The sequence below is a fragment of the Lactuca saligna genome, chromosome 4 (assembly GCF_052625555.1).
Source record: "Lactuca saligna cultivar CGN05327 chromosome 4, ASM5262555v1, whole genome shotgun sequence".
NCBI lineage: Eukaryota > Viridiplantae > Streptophyta > Magnoliopsida > Asterales > Asteraceae > Lactuca > Lactuca saligna.
The window spans coordinates 87929203-87945289 of NC_136420.1; the positions used below are offsets into that span (position 1 = coordinate 87929203).

The 16087-nt window shown below is 33.2% G+C and overlaps 6 non-coding genes across 6 annotated transcripts; all 6 read left to right on the top strand.

Moving 5' to 3' along the window:
• Positions 1-2305: 2305 nt before the first annotated feature.
• On the top strand, positions 2306-2406 carry LOC145044723 (small nucleolar RNA Z157/R69/R10). The gene has a single exon (XR_013681667.1). It is a non-coding gene; the product is annotated as a small nucleolar RNA Z157/R69/R10 (small nucleolar RNA).
• Positions 2407-2503: 97 nt separating this feature from the next.
• LOC145044727 (small nucleolar RNA R11/Z151) lies at positions 2504-2599 on the top strand. The gene has a single exon (XR_013681671.1). It is a non-coding gene; the product is annotated as a small nucleolar RNA R11/Z151 (small nucleolar RNA).
• Positions 2600-2744: 145 nt separating this feature from the next.
• Positions 2745-2868, top strand: LOC145044733 (small nucleolar RNA snoR80). Its single transcript, XR_013681676.1, has one exon. It is a non-coding gene; the product is annotated as a small nucleolar RNA snoR80 (small nucleolar RNA).
• A 166-nt stretch (positions 2869-3034) lies between these two features.
• On the top strand, positions 3035-3135 carry LOC145044722 (small nucleolar RNA Z157/R69/R10). The gene has a single exon (XR_013681666.1). It is a non-coding gene; the product is annotated as a small nucleolar RNA Z157/R69/R10 (small nucleolar RNA).
• Positions 3136-3229: 94 nt separating this feature from the next.
• LOC145044728 (small nucleolar RNA R11/Z151) lies at positions 3230-3323 on the top strand. The gene has a single exon (XR_013681672.1). It is a non-coding gene; the product is annotated as a small nucleolar RNA R11/Z151 (small nucleolar RNA).
• A 46-nt stretch (positions 3324-3369) lies between these two features.
• LOC145044729 (small nucleolar RNA Z152/R70/R12) lies at positions 3370-3483 on the top strand. Its single transcript, XR_013681673.1, has one exon. It is a non-coding gene; the product is annotated as a small nucleolar RNA Z152/R70/R12 (small nucleolar RNA).
• The last annotated feature ends 12604 nt before the right edge of the window (positions 3484-16087 follow it).

The window sequence follows — 16087 nt, forward strand, 5'->3', positions numbered from 1 at the left end:
ATTTCTCCATTAGAAGGCTAAATCTTTAAGAAAAAGGTGGTGGAAAAATGTATAGAATAAGAGTTCAAGTATAGATCTAGCAAGATTATATCATTCTTGGACCATTGTGAGTAAAAAACTTATAACTTGCTCATTGGTTTCATAGATCTAGTCATTTGTCATATTTGCCACTTTTTGGTCATTTTAGTACATAAAGTTTAGATCTTGAAAATTTGTGACCTTGTTATGGATAAAGTTGGAAACTTTGTCCATCTAACCATCATATTGATTTAGATCTGAAGGTTGGAGACTTGGATTATATTATAAGATTATAGTTATTTTTGACTCTTGCATGTATATGTATGATATGTGGTATTTTGAAGAACTCACTAAACTTTATACTTATGGTTTACATTTAAAATGTTTCAGGTACTTATGGTTCCAAAAAAAATGGCCCAACTTGATTGCTATGCAATCTTTGGAGAATAATTTTGCACTTAATGTTTACGAATTACTCTGGTATTTTGAGAATACTTTAATTCTGATTGTCTTTGAGATAATGAATGAACGGTTTTGAATTATTTAAAAATGAAAATTTTACTCAACATTTTTGTGACATTGCATTTATCTCTTGCTACAGGGACAAACTTTAACAAATGAGCTAAAAGGATTACATCATAAGGTACAATACAAATAACCATTGTTTATTTCTTTAAATTATTCATGCAACATGTTCTGACTTCAAACTCATAATATGTAGTAATTTATGTGCACTCATGGATGCGGAGCCGGATACATTATTACCTTTAGTTTTAGATCTTAATTTAAAGGTTTTTTTTTTCACCGATTACTATATAACTAGTTTTGATGGTACTAGATAAAAATTTAAAAAAATTTACTTTTTTACGAGAGAGTTCGAGAGAGGGAAGATAAAAAAACAAAAAAGGTGTTTTCTTCATCAAATGATATTGGAATTTTATCTTTTGATTTAATTAAATATGGTATTCGATAAGAAAATTACTTCCTTTAGGATGGAAGAACTTAAAGCCGCACTATTAAGCCACACAAGAAAACTAGTAATTTTATTTTTCTTTTAAAGTCTCATAAATTAATGGTATTGATTTATTTTTCTTGAAATCTTGCATTTTTTAAAGTGGGTTCTAAAAGAAATATGCATAATATATTTTCATGCACCTCTTTTTTTGTTATGCATACTTACACCAGAAGAAAATTATTTTACCAAGATATTTGAAAAGCACATAACCGAATCAAACCAAGCAAGAAAATCAACTATTGACAATATTTTATAAAAGAAAATATGCAAGTTTTTCTTAAAATCTCGAAAAGCCACCAACATTGTTTTGGATACAAATGCTCCTACGACTGGTGTTTGTATTACCGAAAATTGGTCATAAAAAGCTCATCTTGAATTGAATGATTTTGACCTGAATTTAACTTGTTTATATTGTTTTGGTTTCGGCCTTATAGTTTTATTGTTTATGTTCTACCCCTAATTTGTTGCTTCCGATTTTAATTTTGTCACATGTCGTTTCATGCAAGTCGAAAACGAACCCAAGTTTGAGTTATTTTTATGAGCGCTACCTCACAATTCCCTGACCTAAGATTGTTGTAACTCGTTACAATTTGATTTAATTTTTTGAAATTAAAAGAAAAAAAAGTGGATGATCGAGATTATGATATAGAGTACCAGTGTATTACAAGGATACCATGCAAGAGAATGGTTGTATCTCAAATGGTTATGGACCGATCGTATAAAACTATAAATCTAACACAAACAGATTTCTGGGGTGTTTTGACTTATCTTTTGAGATGCTAAAAATCATTTTAAGAAAAAATAAAATGTAAAAAATGTTTGATAAATGTATTTTAAAAACTATTTTGAATTTTAGATATAAAAAAATGGATTTTTAAAAAAATCAGGAAAACTTGACTTTTTGTAAGTTTTCCAAAAATAACATTTAACTCTAAAAAAAGAAATACCAAACACCCCATAGAAAAACCCATTTCCCCAAACCGAACACTTTAATTTTTAATAAATTAAGTTAATTTAGCCGGTTTATTTTGCCCGCTCACATAAATAACCTAGCAACAATTGACGGACTTATAGCCCACATATCTTTTTGCAGAAAAGCCCAATAAAACCCTACGACATTCATCTCCCTTGTTCAACCCTATATATATTTCAAGTCTTCGCATATTCATTTCTACAAATACAATAGCTCTACGTTTGTCTATCTCTGCAGCTATATATCAGGTTTTATCTACTTTCACGAATTAATTATGAAAAGTTTCGAATTTGTCTGATTTTTGTGCGTTGATGAAGCACTTTGTGGACTAGAGTTTCTGATCATGGGCTCTTCTTCCCATTATGTTTGACGACAAACCCTTGGCTGTCTGAGTGCAAATCATTCGATTTTATTTAAATCTTCATCTTTTTACCACTGAATCCAGCTTATCGCAATTGTTTTTATCTAGATCTGGATTATTTTCTGAAAACGATTTGAGGGTTATGATGATATACTTTTAATATCTTAGCGGATTTCCGTGAGATTAAAATATATTTTGATCTATGATCTTATTGTTACACACACTGAATCCTCAACATTTGTCAACTCTGTTCTAAAATTTCGGAATTTCTGCTTTCAATATAAGCTCAACTCTCATTGAGCTTCATCTTTCACAGTACAACACTTTGTGCGTGAAGTTATTTGATTTTGATTCAATTTGATGATAAGCATCCATTTACCAATTCTGGGGGATAAAACAGTTCCTGTCGGTGTAATGGCTCGGATGCAAAATTGAAATTTGTGGCTATCCTGATAAATGTGTTGTTCAATGTCATTTCATCGTGAAACACCTCATACATAACGTGTTTGAAGTGCCTTTTTCAAAAAATTCGATCAAAAGGATCATCTGTTGAAGGACGATCTTCAGTAACACTAATTTTGTTTAGAAGCTGTTGTTTTTCACACAATCAGCTGCTGTTTTACAGGTTTATGTTCTAATTGTCTTAACTTATTTAGTTTTTAGTATGATATGTGCGATGATGAAGCAATTTGTGGACTAGAGTTTCTGATCGTGGGATCTTCTTCCCATTTAGTTTGACGACAAACCCTTGGCTGTCTGAGTACAAATCAGTGTATTTCTTTTTCTTTAACCTTAGTCAAAACCTTCGATTTCTATTATTGAATCGAATTGTGTTTTTGTAATTGTTTTTTATCTTGATTTGAGGCTTATGAGGATAAATTGATTATCTTAGCGGATTTCAGCGAGATTGAAGTAACTTTTGATCAATGATCTGATTGTTACACACACTGAGGCTTCTAATTTTCAATTTGTTTCATATTATTTCTTTATGAAGAACGTAGAATTGCAATGATGAGTCTAAGCATCTTTGTATGTTGTTAGGGCAGTGGACAAGGTTTGATTAATTCAGTCTTGCCGTGATCCCAAATTTAACGACTTCTCCTTCCGCTGAGCTAAATCTTGTTCTTCACACTTGTGTTTAATATTTCACTTAAAACTTTTTCATGATAAGTTCGAGTCATACATATTTTTTCATTTACTAAGTTTCAATTTAGTCGGGTTCGTGTCAATTGGGTTTTGGATTAATAGGGTCGGGTCAATTGGGTTAGTTCTTAGTTGAGTTGATAGTAAATACTAGTATCCTATTATGTAATCTAATTTTCCTATTTTCATAATCTATTAGAGATAAACAAACATTACGTTCTTTTTAACTAACCTGGTAGAATTTCTGATTTACAAAGGTTTACTTTTGAGTTTGTTTATCATTATGGCAGGAACATTTTGGGTCCATGAATAGTGGAGAGTCCATGCAAGTGATTTTAGGAAGAAACCAATTGCGCGTCTTATTTAATTGGGATAATATCATATATGCCCCTCTTAAATCTCAAAATATCATATTTATCTAACTTAATTTCTTAATATCATATTTATCCTTCATAACCCCTTCAAAATATCATATTTGCCCAAATCCTCTTTTATAATGTTTTTAATATTTTATAATCATTTTTTAAAACTTAAAATTACTATAATAATTAAAAAAAGTTAACAGTATTATCCTTACGTCTATGATAATGGAATGCGAACTTCTAAATTGTTGAATGTCGTTCTCTTGATAAACAAAAATATTCATCTTCAATCCTCTCTATGGAATTTATATTTTGATTGTTTAGTTTTTTTTGTTCTAGATGAAAGATATTTTAGATATTATCATTGATATTTGATGTTTAAAAAATGCATTTTGATATTTAAGAAGGACATATATGATATTTTGATGTTTAAAAAGGATATATATGATATTTTGAAATTTTATGAATAGTAAATATGATATTTATAAATTTTATGAAGGGTAAATATGATATTTAAAAATTAAATTGAGTAAATATGATATTTTAATGTTTAAGAAGAGCATATATAAAATTCTCCCTATTTAATTAAATATTTTCATGGTATCTTTCATATTCTTTTATGAATTGCAAATTATTAAACGAATTAAATATAGTATCAAAACATGATGCATCAGAAGTAAACATGGAAAAAGAATAGTCAACACTGAGAAACTTATAAGATTCATTAGATAGATCAAAAATCATTTAGTTAATAGGATCATATTTATTAATCATCATCAAGCATGGCATTTCAAGTATTTGATGAGATTAAAAGAATGATATACAACGCACCCAAAACCCGACCTTAATTATAGTTCAGGTTTATTGGGTTAACTTGAATAACCCAACTATGAAATTTTGACTCTATTAAATCTGGTGTGTTTAAGCTTATTCTAGTTTTGGGTTTGGTCGGGTTAGTTGGGTTTGGGTATATTCGACACCCCGACTCTTGCTGACGCTTGTGTAGCGAAATAGTAGGTATTGTGTATGTAACATTCAAACATGTTTATGCCAAACTGTTAAAATAGATCTATGTTAAACATTTAGGCTCTGTTTTTGTAACTTTTTATTTGTAAGTCCTGAATTTATAGAGTGTATTTATAAAATGTATTGAAGTTATAATGTTATCTGATAAAATATTGTTGATACAAATGTTTTTTACTTAGTGCATTGTTTGAATCAGAATAAACGATTATTTATCCTCTGTCTAAGAATTATAATTGATTGTTTTTTAATAATTGGTATATAATATAAATATAAAAATTAGCATTTATTTAAGAGAAATTAAATGTTTTATTATCATTCCGTTACATATGAACTAGTGATAAATATCCTAGTTTGATAAAATTATTTATATTTTAGAATCATTTCAAGATAAGTTGGTGATAAATATCATATTTTGATAAAATTATTTATATTTTAGAATCATTTCAAGATAAATTGGAAGAAAGGTATGATGATATTTAATTTCATTTTATTTAATAATCATAATAATTTAAAAACATACATAATCATGTTAAACAATTTTTTAAATTTAAACAATTTAAAAATAAGATTATGATTATATATATATATATATATATATATATATATATATATATATATATATATATATATATATATATATATATATATGAAAAATTATAAATTGTTTTTGGGTTTGCAAGATCAGGATCAAGATTTCACAAAATATAATATAATTTTAATTTATAATATTTAATCATGAAAAATATTTCAAACATTTAACTTTTCGTTCAAAAATTATAAAAACTTCAAAATATTAGTTATAAGTCACAATGAAAAATGATAAATGATAGATTGGTAAAGAGTAAAAGATATAAAGTGGTAAAAAAAATTCATCTTTTTGTACAAAAAAAAAGTAAAGGAAGGTAGGATCGGAGTGAATCTCGATCCTATGATTCTACCTACGATCTTACGATCATATCTGCGATCTTACCCCAAATCGGACATTGTCTGATACCGGGCGGGGGCCACGATATGTTTATATGTGAGTATGTGTATGGTATGTGGTAATTGGGGGATAATCACTAAACTTCGTGCTTGCAGTTTTCAATTTTGGTTTCAGGTACTTCCGGTAGCAAAGGGAAGAGCTCGAGTTGACTGCATTGCACACACCATAATGCTTTATCCTCCGGCTGTCGCACACCACTTGTCGTTGTCACTCCTATTTATGATTTTATGTTGAATATTTATACGGGTTGGGTTTGACCCATTGACCCTTGAACCCACGAACCCATATACTTATACGAGTTCTATGGGTTGGGTTGGGTTGATGTTTTCAACCCGTGACCCACCAACTCATATATTATATGTGTTGGGTTGGGTCAAAGTATTCTGACCCACCAACCTATCAATCCGTGATCAGCCAACTCGAATCCAACCCAATTGCCAGACCTAGGTAATAATATATCAAATTCAAATTTATCAACATTCATCTTTTCTTATCTATTTAAAATTTAAGGGAAAAAAAATATTCTGTCAAATCCAAATACATTAATTTCTCTTGAATAGGAAGAAGATGGATCAAGTGCATCAATTAAAAATTAAAAGCCAGTAGTAGTTAGTTTTCACTAACTAACGATGTAAGTTATAACTCTCTTACTAGTTTACGATTATATATATATATATATATATATATATATATATATATATATATATATATATATATATATATATATATATATATATATATATATATATATGGTATCAAGTTAAATACCTATAAGATATTAGATGAAGATAAAGTATGATTATATGAACTATAATCATATTGATGATTATGTATGCAAGTATATATGTTAATGGTATTATATTAAATACCTACATGTTATTAGATGGAGATTTATACTAAATACTTAACGAATTAAATACTGTGTTAATAGTAGAAGATTTCTTAATGAAATTATGTGACAGAACATTATGTCACTACTACAAAATGAGTCTAATGCGAACTTTTAGATGCAACATTTGCAATAAGAGTTGCATTTAGTTATAAAGAAGGTATTGCCGAACAAAAAGGTTGCACTAGAAGATTTAATGCATCTTTGTTTAAAAAAGTTGCCAGTTTTATTAATAATTGCAACTTTGTTTTTAAAAAGTTACAAATGTTGTTAATAATTGCAAATTTAAAATAAAAAAGTTGCAAAATTTATTTAAAATTATAACATTTATTATAAAAGTTACATTTTTAGTTTTAATTTTGTGCAACTATATATAATTTTAATTTTTCTCCAAATAAATTAAAAAAATTTATTTCTCTCTTTATATTATTAACTTAAAAAAAATGAAAGATGAATTGATTTAAATAAAAATTAAATAACCATAACAAGTAGAGGGGTTGAAGTGGTATTAAGAGAAAATAGAAATGCTAACTAATCTAGAGTTGGGGTAGGAGAGGTTTAAGGATGAAACTTAAGGGATCGATTAGTGAACATTCGTTCATAACCCTAACTTAGCGATCAACGAGACTTATGAAATCCATCTGTTTCTTTTGCTTGGGCTACCATCGTAAACATCAAGAACACTCTCAAATCGTTCCTTTAGCTGTTGCATTGTTACCATCGTCCGTAGAAGGAAGGAAAAAGAAATCGAACAAGGCAGCGGGCTACTATACCGACAACAAAAGAAAAAAAACGAGAGTAGAGGGAGCGAGGAGAGCAGTAAAGGAGATGAAGTGGCTCAACTTGTGGTCTTGTTGCATTTTTCTCCTATCTAGGTATTCTACTTTCGATTTCTAGCCCTTATAGCATCAATAACACATTGAACCACCACCAAGGCCACCTACGACGACCTATTGCCGCCGGGAATGAACCACAACACCACCATGGCATGGTGGTTGTGGTGTGGACGAAATTATGCCCTAGGGTTATCTTTTTATTGCCAATTTCTTCTTGTGAAGCCTAGTTCAAGTACATCCCATGTGTGCTAGGTTAATGTGTGGTGAATTAAGGACATGTTTGTCATTAATTGGTTTTGAAACTCTTTATGCATGATCTTTTCTATAACTCCATCGCTCAACACTTTGTAACTACAAATGAGAGTTTTCTAATCCTAATGAAATCCAAGAAATTTACTAATAAAATATATATAAAGGTAAAAAAAATCAGTATATGGGTTAACAAAATTTAATAATCGAAGTTGTGGAAAGAAAAGAGAGAATATAAAAGTATAATGTTATATGGTTTGAGAAGTATGTTAGTATAATAAACTAAACAATGAATGGGAGAAAGTAGACAAAGTGGGGAAGTAATGCTTAAATATGAACATATCAGTATACATATACAAGTTTGTGTATAAGGTAAGTTAACAAAAGCTATGAATGATTCTATATATGTATACAAGTAAAAAAATAACAAATCAGTAAATCTCGGTATGCGTGAAAAAGGTAAATGACTAAAAAATAATTATTGAATATGGTAAAGAGTATTATGATGAAATTTTATAATCATAAACCCCTTGTTTAAAACTTTAAAGCATAATTGTGATGTTGTCGAAGCTTAGAATCTGTCCAGAATTATTGACTTGTCTTGAAAGGGCTGTAGAGGCTATTCTGGTTGGAATTAGACAATATCACCACAAGAACAAAGTTGTAGGAAATCGAGTCTAGTTTCCAGAGACTCCAAAGCAGTAAACTTGAAAACACTTAATAGTATGGTTGTTTGTGTTGTATTAGGGTATGCTGTGATAATCTCAATTATTCATGATACTTGTAGTGGGAAAAAGCCTTTTCGTAACAAAGGTGAGCCAATCCGTATTTCAAAATATAGTAAATTGTACTATGGTGGACAATTTTAATCATTTTTATGCTTATGGTTTCTCCTTGATGCTGATGGATGTTATTGTTTGACCTTGGTGAATTTGATTTCTCTTACTTATTGTTAGTTCCTTCCCGTTATGGTCATATTGTTGGTTTTGTTGCGTACTCTAGCGTTTCCTTCTTTCTAGACCATTTTACCTTCATTTACTTGTAAGCACGATGGTGAAAATAGTCGCTATGTAGGCCGTCTATGTGGAAAAAATATAAGAAATTATAAGGTTAAACCTGACCAATACAATTTTTAAGGGAAACACATCAAAGGTTGAGATTTCAAATGCTTATCTTGCCATTATTGTATCTGAAAGTTGAGATAAATGATTTCTTGATTTTTATCTTCAAGACCTTGAAAAATAATTGAACTTTGTCAATATGATCTTTAACTACTGTACGTAACCAAAAAATTGAGATTGATGAACTATATGAGCCAACCATAGATATCCCAGAAGTAGAAAGTAAGTTACTATAATCAACTTTTTATTTATTTATATTATTTCTAAGATAAACTTAAATGGAATGAATCTTGAAAGTATGTCTTGCGGCCGTTGGTATAATGTAAGTGGGTTGCTTATATACTCATACAAACTAAACTTCAATGGAATGGATTAAATTCTAATTCCTTCCGGCAAGAGATTGTTCCTCTAATATTCTTATATAGATTTAATTTATTTTTGCTATTCAAAGGAAGGTTGTAAAGTAAGTTGTTAATTTATCTTCAACCTCCATTTATATGATTTAAAACTTATAATACCTTTTTGTTTTAGTTACATTGCAGACTTTTGGTGTATGCAATGGAAAAAAAATGAGCTTCTAGAGTATATAGTTTATGTTCATGGTGAAGATGAACAAAAGTTTTGGAGTTCCTTGTTAGGTTTCTTCCAAAAAATGATTGTATGGTTAGGAGAATGGTCCTATTTTCTTGGTAATATTCATTGTATTGTTAATGATATTCAAAGCAAACGAAGTTGATTGAAATGTTAGTGACATTATTTTTTTGTGATTATAGTTGATAACTTTGTGTTGACTTTGATTTATGGATGTTATTTTAAATTTAGCCAGGTCAAAGGAGACCATAAAATTTTATAATATATTTACGTTATTTTTGTGTTATGGTGTAATGTTAGTAGTAATGAATATTCGTAGCAATGTATTAAAACAAATGTAGCGTACACATGACTAGAAAAAAAGATGTCGCATTAGCGTTAGAAAGCTCACAACAAAGTTGCATTTGCATTTGACTGTAATCAAGGTTGCATTTCTTGCAATTAAAGACATATGGAAATGTTTCAATTCTTTATTAGAAACATAACAATGGTTGCAAATGATTGCAAAAAAAGTTGAACTTTCGTAACTAAAACAATTAAAAAAGTTGCATCTAAGTGTAAAAAATTTGCTTTTGCATAAGAAAGGTTGCATTTAAAAAAGATTTGAAACTATTTCAGAAAGGGTTGCATTTTCATAAAAAAAATGGTTTAGAAGAACTAATGAACGATTTGGGCTTTCAATCGGATCAGGTGAATTGTAAACAAGAATTTGGGCTTTTAAATCACATGAACAGTAACATGTTGTATATTTGGATCAATGTAACATAGATCGGGCTAGATCAACAAAAACATATTAGATCAATAGGATTAGGCTTAAAAAATATATGAATCAATGAAAGAAAGTGAATTATATTAAAAAATTTGACATGAAACAAAATAGATCCAATCGAAAAATATTGATAAACAACAAATCTATATAAAGATATACACGATTTAGAAAATTTGGAGAGACTCACCAAAAGTTATTGAATCTTGAATCGATTACGTAAAATATAGTCAAATCATGAATTCTTCCATAAACTAATCGTTTGAATCTTCATAGTTTGGCTCTAATACTGTAGCACCTGGTTCTGGGCACGTATTATCTTATTTATATTTTTGCATTTTGACCTTGGACTCGGCGAGTTGAAGGACCAACTCGCCGACTAGAAGCGTGATGAGGTGCGGGTCTAAGATGTGGACTTGACCAGTCGGGTCCCGGACTCGGCGAGTAGGCTCTATCTGGATAAAAACCCTAACCCGAGGGTTTGCACCCTATTTAAACACCTTAACTTGGCCTCCTTCGTCCCATTTGCTCTTAGAAGACCCCCATAGAAAACCCTAGCCGTTATTGAAGCAATCTAAGGCATTTGGAGTGATTTTGGTACTTTTGTGACCCAAGGAAGGAAGGAAGAACTTGAAGGATCAAGAGGAGGCTAGAGGGATCCGATTTCGAGCATCATTTGCAGTCTTCAGAAGGTATAAAGTCTATACCTTGCTTGTTCTTTTGAGACCCCATTTTGTGGAGTTTTAGGGCTTTTCTAAGCCAATTTGGTCACCAACCATGATTGCAAGCATGGTTAGGAGTTGGTGTTTCAGATCCAGGTCCTTAGAGTGGTTGCAAGGCAGAAAGGAGTGACTTTTGCACTCAAAGAAGGCCCCATGCATTGTAAGAGATTGTTTTAGGTCCTTTTGAGCTCAAAGTCCCATGCATGCATGTAAAGTTTGTAACTTTACATGCTAGATCGATTGTAGAAGCTTAGATCTACCTTTTGATCAAGGGTTGTACGTCAAAAATCGAAGATTCAGTGAGTGGATGTGATCGACTCGACGAGTCCATTCTTGGACTCGGCAAGTCCAAGGTTTTTTGTCCCATATCAGTTGTGGGTCGAAAGGACCCAGTTGAGTGTGGAAAGGTTCTAGGGAGTCCCAGGGAGTGACCCAACGTTCTGGACTAAGCCATTGTTCTGAAAGTTCATGGGACTCTGCGAGTGCATGAGCAGACTCGGTGAGTCCAAGGCAATCTTCTTAAGGATGAAGATGAACTCGACGAGTTGTTCATACAACTCGGCGAGTCAAGGACAGGACCTGTGTATCAGTTGAAGATGAACTCGACGAGTTGTTCATACAACTCGGCGAGTCGGATGAAGATTCAGTCGATGTTCAATTGGAAGGAAAACTCGTCGAGTCATCGCCTAACTCGACGAGTAGAGACGAGTATAAGGACAAATGAAAGGATCGGGACTCGGCGAGTTAGCGAGCCAACTCGGCGAGTCAGTTTAAATGGAACTTGACTTTGACCTTGACCTTGACTTTGACTTGGTCAGGGGTAAAATGGTCATTTTACCCTAAGAGTAGATATCTGTTCTGACTAAGTGTTTTGTGGGAATTATAGCCAGAGGATTTCCGGAGCAGCAACATCAGCAGTTAGAGGATTCCCGCGCAGATCAGTAGCTACTACGAGGTGTGTTACCTTACAGTAGCGGTGGATCTACAGCCACAATGCCGGCCTACCAGTAGGAGTTGTATGTTAGATGATTGTCTTTGTGATATCATCTAGGTTTGCTACTACCTGATATGTTGTATGTTGTCATGATATGCGATAGTAGTAGAGTTCGGTTGTTAGGACCGAAGGGTAGGTCAGGCACCCCAGATATGTCTGACAGTATGTGATTATATGTTTATATGATGGCATGATATATTATATGTGATAGCAGTAGTAGGAGGGGAATAGTCCCCAAGTTTGGTTGTTATGACCGAAGGGTAGTTCGAACACCCCAGATATGTCTGATAATATTTTTATGTTATGATATATGTGATAGTAGTAGTATAGGATGGAATAGTCCCCGAGAGTCGATTGTTAAGACCGACAGGTAGGTCAACACCCCAGAATTGCTTGACACGGGTAGGACGACACCCCAGAATGACCGCACGGGTAGTTCGGCACCCCAAAATGGTCGTACCGGGTAGGTCGGGCGCCCTAGAATTGCCTGGCAGTAAGTATGTTATGTGATTGTATGGTATGTGGTACGATGGGGGGGGGGACTCACTAAGCTTCGTGCTTACAGTTTACAGTTTTGGTTTCAGGTACCTCTTCATCAAAGGGGAAGGAGCTGGTGCGGTAGTGGCAATTCATACACACATGTTGTTTTTCGCACTATGAGATTATTCTGGGATTTGTACTCTGACATTATAGTTGATTTCATGTTTTGGTTTTGCAGACACAAAATATGTTTTAAGAAATGATATGATCGAATGTTGTTTATTTACAAATGTTTTGCAAAGTGTTTAATTAAAAATGAAAATTTTGAACTTGAAAATTGGGTCGTTACAAATACCAATTGTTAGGACATGAAGCTTTGATTGGCATTGAGGAAATGTAGAAGTGCATAATCGAAAAGAACAAGTTAACATTTATGTAACATCCTAAAATACGACCCAATTTTCTTTTAATAGTAATAAAAATCATATACTGATCGTCATATCATAAAACCATACGTCAAATATCTCGATTCATAATAAAATGTTGTGAAACAACTGTATCAAATCAAACTATGAATCAAAACAAACTCCCATGATAAAGACTGAAGCTGTGGTGTGTGCGATGTCATCATCCCGAGCTCTTCCCCTTACTTGCGGAAGTACCTGAAACCAAAACTGAAACTGTAAGCACGAAGCTTAGTGAGCTCCCCCAAACTACCACATACCATACAAAAACATATAAGCACGTACTGGGCCTTGCCCACTGCACCGGACCGAAGCCTGGAAACTGCATCAGACCGTAGTCCGGAACTGACTGGGACCTTGTCCCCTGCATTGGACCGATGTCCGGAACTAGCTGCATCGGACCGAAGTCCGGAACTGACTGCATCGGACCGAAGTCTAGAATTTACTGATCATAGCATAGCATAAACACATATCAACTAGCATAACACACATCATCATAAACTCATATATTGCATACTACGTCAGGCCGTAGCCCAGAACACATAACACATAAATCTTGTCTGAGCTACGAAGGCATCAAACACACTAAAAACTGCATCGGATTGAAGTCCGGAAACTACTACTAACTAAACGGGTCGACATTGTGGCCTTAGACCCGTTCCTACTGGAAGGAAACTCACCTCGTAGCCTAGCTGCTGAAAGGACTGCTCCGGAAGCTGTCTGCTGCGGCTTCGGTTTCACCCCAGCTACAATATCCATGAGCATCATCAATCAAATACTGATAATAATACTGAGGGTAAAATGACTCTCCTACCCTTGGTCCAAGTCAACCTAACTATCAAAGTCAACATTCAGTTGACCTGACTCGTCGAGTTGGGTCGCCAACTCGTCGAGTCCTTACTCTTACTTTCTTGATTCCACTCGCTACTACTCGTCGAGTTTTGGCGCAAACTCGGCGAGTTCCTCTTTGCTACTAACACTCCGACGATCTGCATCCGACTCGCCGAGTTGTATTCATACAACTCGTCGAGTTCTCCTTCATCAGATGATCATTCTAGCTGTGACTCGCCGAGTTGTATGAACAACTCGTCGAGTCTGTTATTGAAGTATGAAGATTGCCTTAGACTCGCCGAGTCAGGGAATTGACTCGCCGAGTTCTTCCACGAATGAGTGTAACCCTCTAGCTCACCAAGTCCATCTCTCACTCACTAGTTCCACTTGGCACAACTCGAAAAAGGAAAAACAAGGGACTCGCGACTCGACTCGCCAAGTCTGAGGAACGACTCGCTGAGTCGTATGCATGTAAACACTATATACTCGATTCTATTTGAAACCAGTCCATACCATTAATAGATATGGGTTCCTGGGACTTGATTAACACGTAAAGTTTCCAACTTTACATGTAAATATCATCAAATGAAGGTTTTAAGGTTCAAAGCACACTATAATAGTAGATCTAGAGCTTCCATGCAAAATGGATCCATAAAGGTGCTAGATCTAAGCTTCTGGAATTCAAATCTAGCTAGATCCGAAGGCTAATCAACTCCATGAGTTCTCTATGCTACTACTAAGCCAAGAAATGGTTCAAGAATAGCTTTAATGGCTTCAAAAAGGGGATTTAAGCATAGAAACAGAAAAGGGCCAAGATATACCTTACTATCTCCTGATATGCCTCAAGGATCTAGGATCTCCTTCTTCTCCTCTTGATCTACCTTCCTTTATCTCTCAAGATCTTCAAAGAACACACCAAAATCACACAAAATGCAAAGAGAGTTCTAGGGTTTCGATAATAATGCTCTGAGGGGTGATGAGAGCTGACAAGTGGCCTCAAAAGTTGTTTAAATAGTGCACAAACCCTTGAAATTAGGGTTTCATCCAGACTGGCGGACTGGCCGAGTCCGGAATATAGACTCGCCGAGTCGCCAACTTAAACGTGCTCAAAATCCCAATTCTACTCGACGAGTCCAGCTACCGACTCGTCGAGTTCCCCTTAAAACTTGAAGAAAAATAACAATAAATAAAAATAAAATATCATACCATAATTGGGGTGTTACAATTTAAGTATAACTGTATAGATAAAATGGAGTAGAACAAATTTGTAGTAGCATGTGCTTTCTTCAACAATACTCTCTCTCAAACTAATCTGCTTATCTATACAAAATGGGAACTCTCTTAACCTACAAAAAAATATTGAACTGCTACTATATATAGGAAAGCTCAGCTCATAAGTCACAAGGCTATTCCCACACATGTCATAAAAAGGGTGAAGCTTTCAGGTCATCACCAAATGGAGAGCTTTGTACCCCAACAACTAGGATCTTGCGTGTCTACCGACGCCATATGTTATGAATATATGTCCTATCGAGCATGTATTAAACTTCCTAGACTATCCTTATAGGATTCCTTTTCTCTTTTCTCTACTGTAATCAGAGGAAGAACTTCTACTAATATTAACTAATTATCGGACGAATATGATTACATGCCTTTAAAATCAAATAGCCTTTAGACTGAAAGATCCGACACTACGATAGTTAGACTCAAACAAGAGTTATGCAATAGCGTCAAATCAGATAATCTAAATCTATTTAATCTTGGAAACATGCAACCTAAAGTACTTGTCGAATAACTAATTAATATTAATACAGGTTCTAAGCAACAAATAATAGGCAAAACTCTAGGCTATAAGGCATCTAAATTCTAACCGCCAATTCTTGAAAAGATCCATAGCCTACATACTAGCATGCATTCTTAACATTTCATATATTAACAACATAACAAATATGGATATTTTGTGAATCACTTTCCTTTATGAGCTTTAGCTGACTGTACGCATCACATTGTTTTATTGTTCTTTTTATAAAAAGATTTAGTAATTACTCATATCCTTACTTTGAGTTTGAAATCAAAAGAGTGTTCATCCAGTTCACTCAAACTAAGGTTCTGATAAGAAACTTGAACCTCCCGATTTTCAACCCAAATGTTTCATTTTTATTTATTAAAACATATCAGAGTAAATTTTCATTATGTAGGGACATGTTGTGAATGTACGTATGTACAGTTAAACCTTATCATTCTCACGAATTACTAAAGTA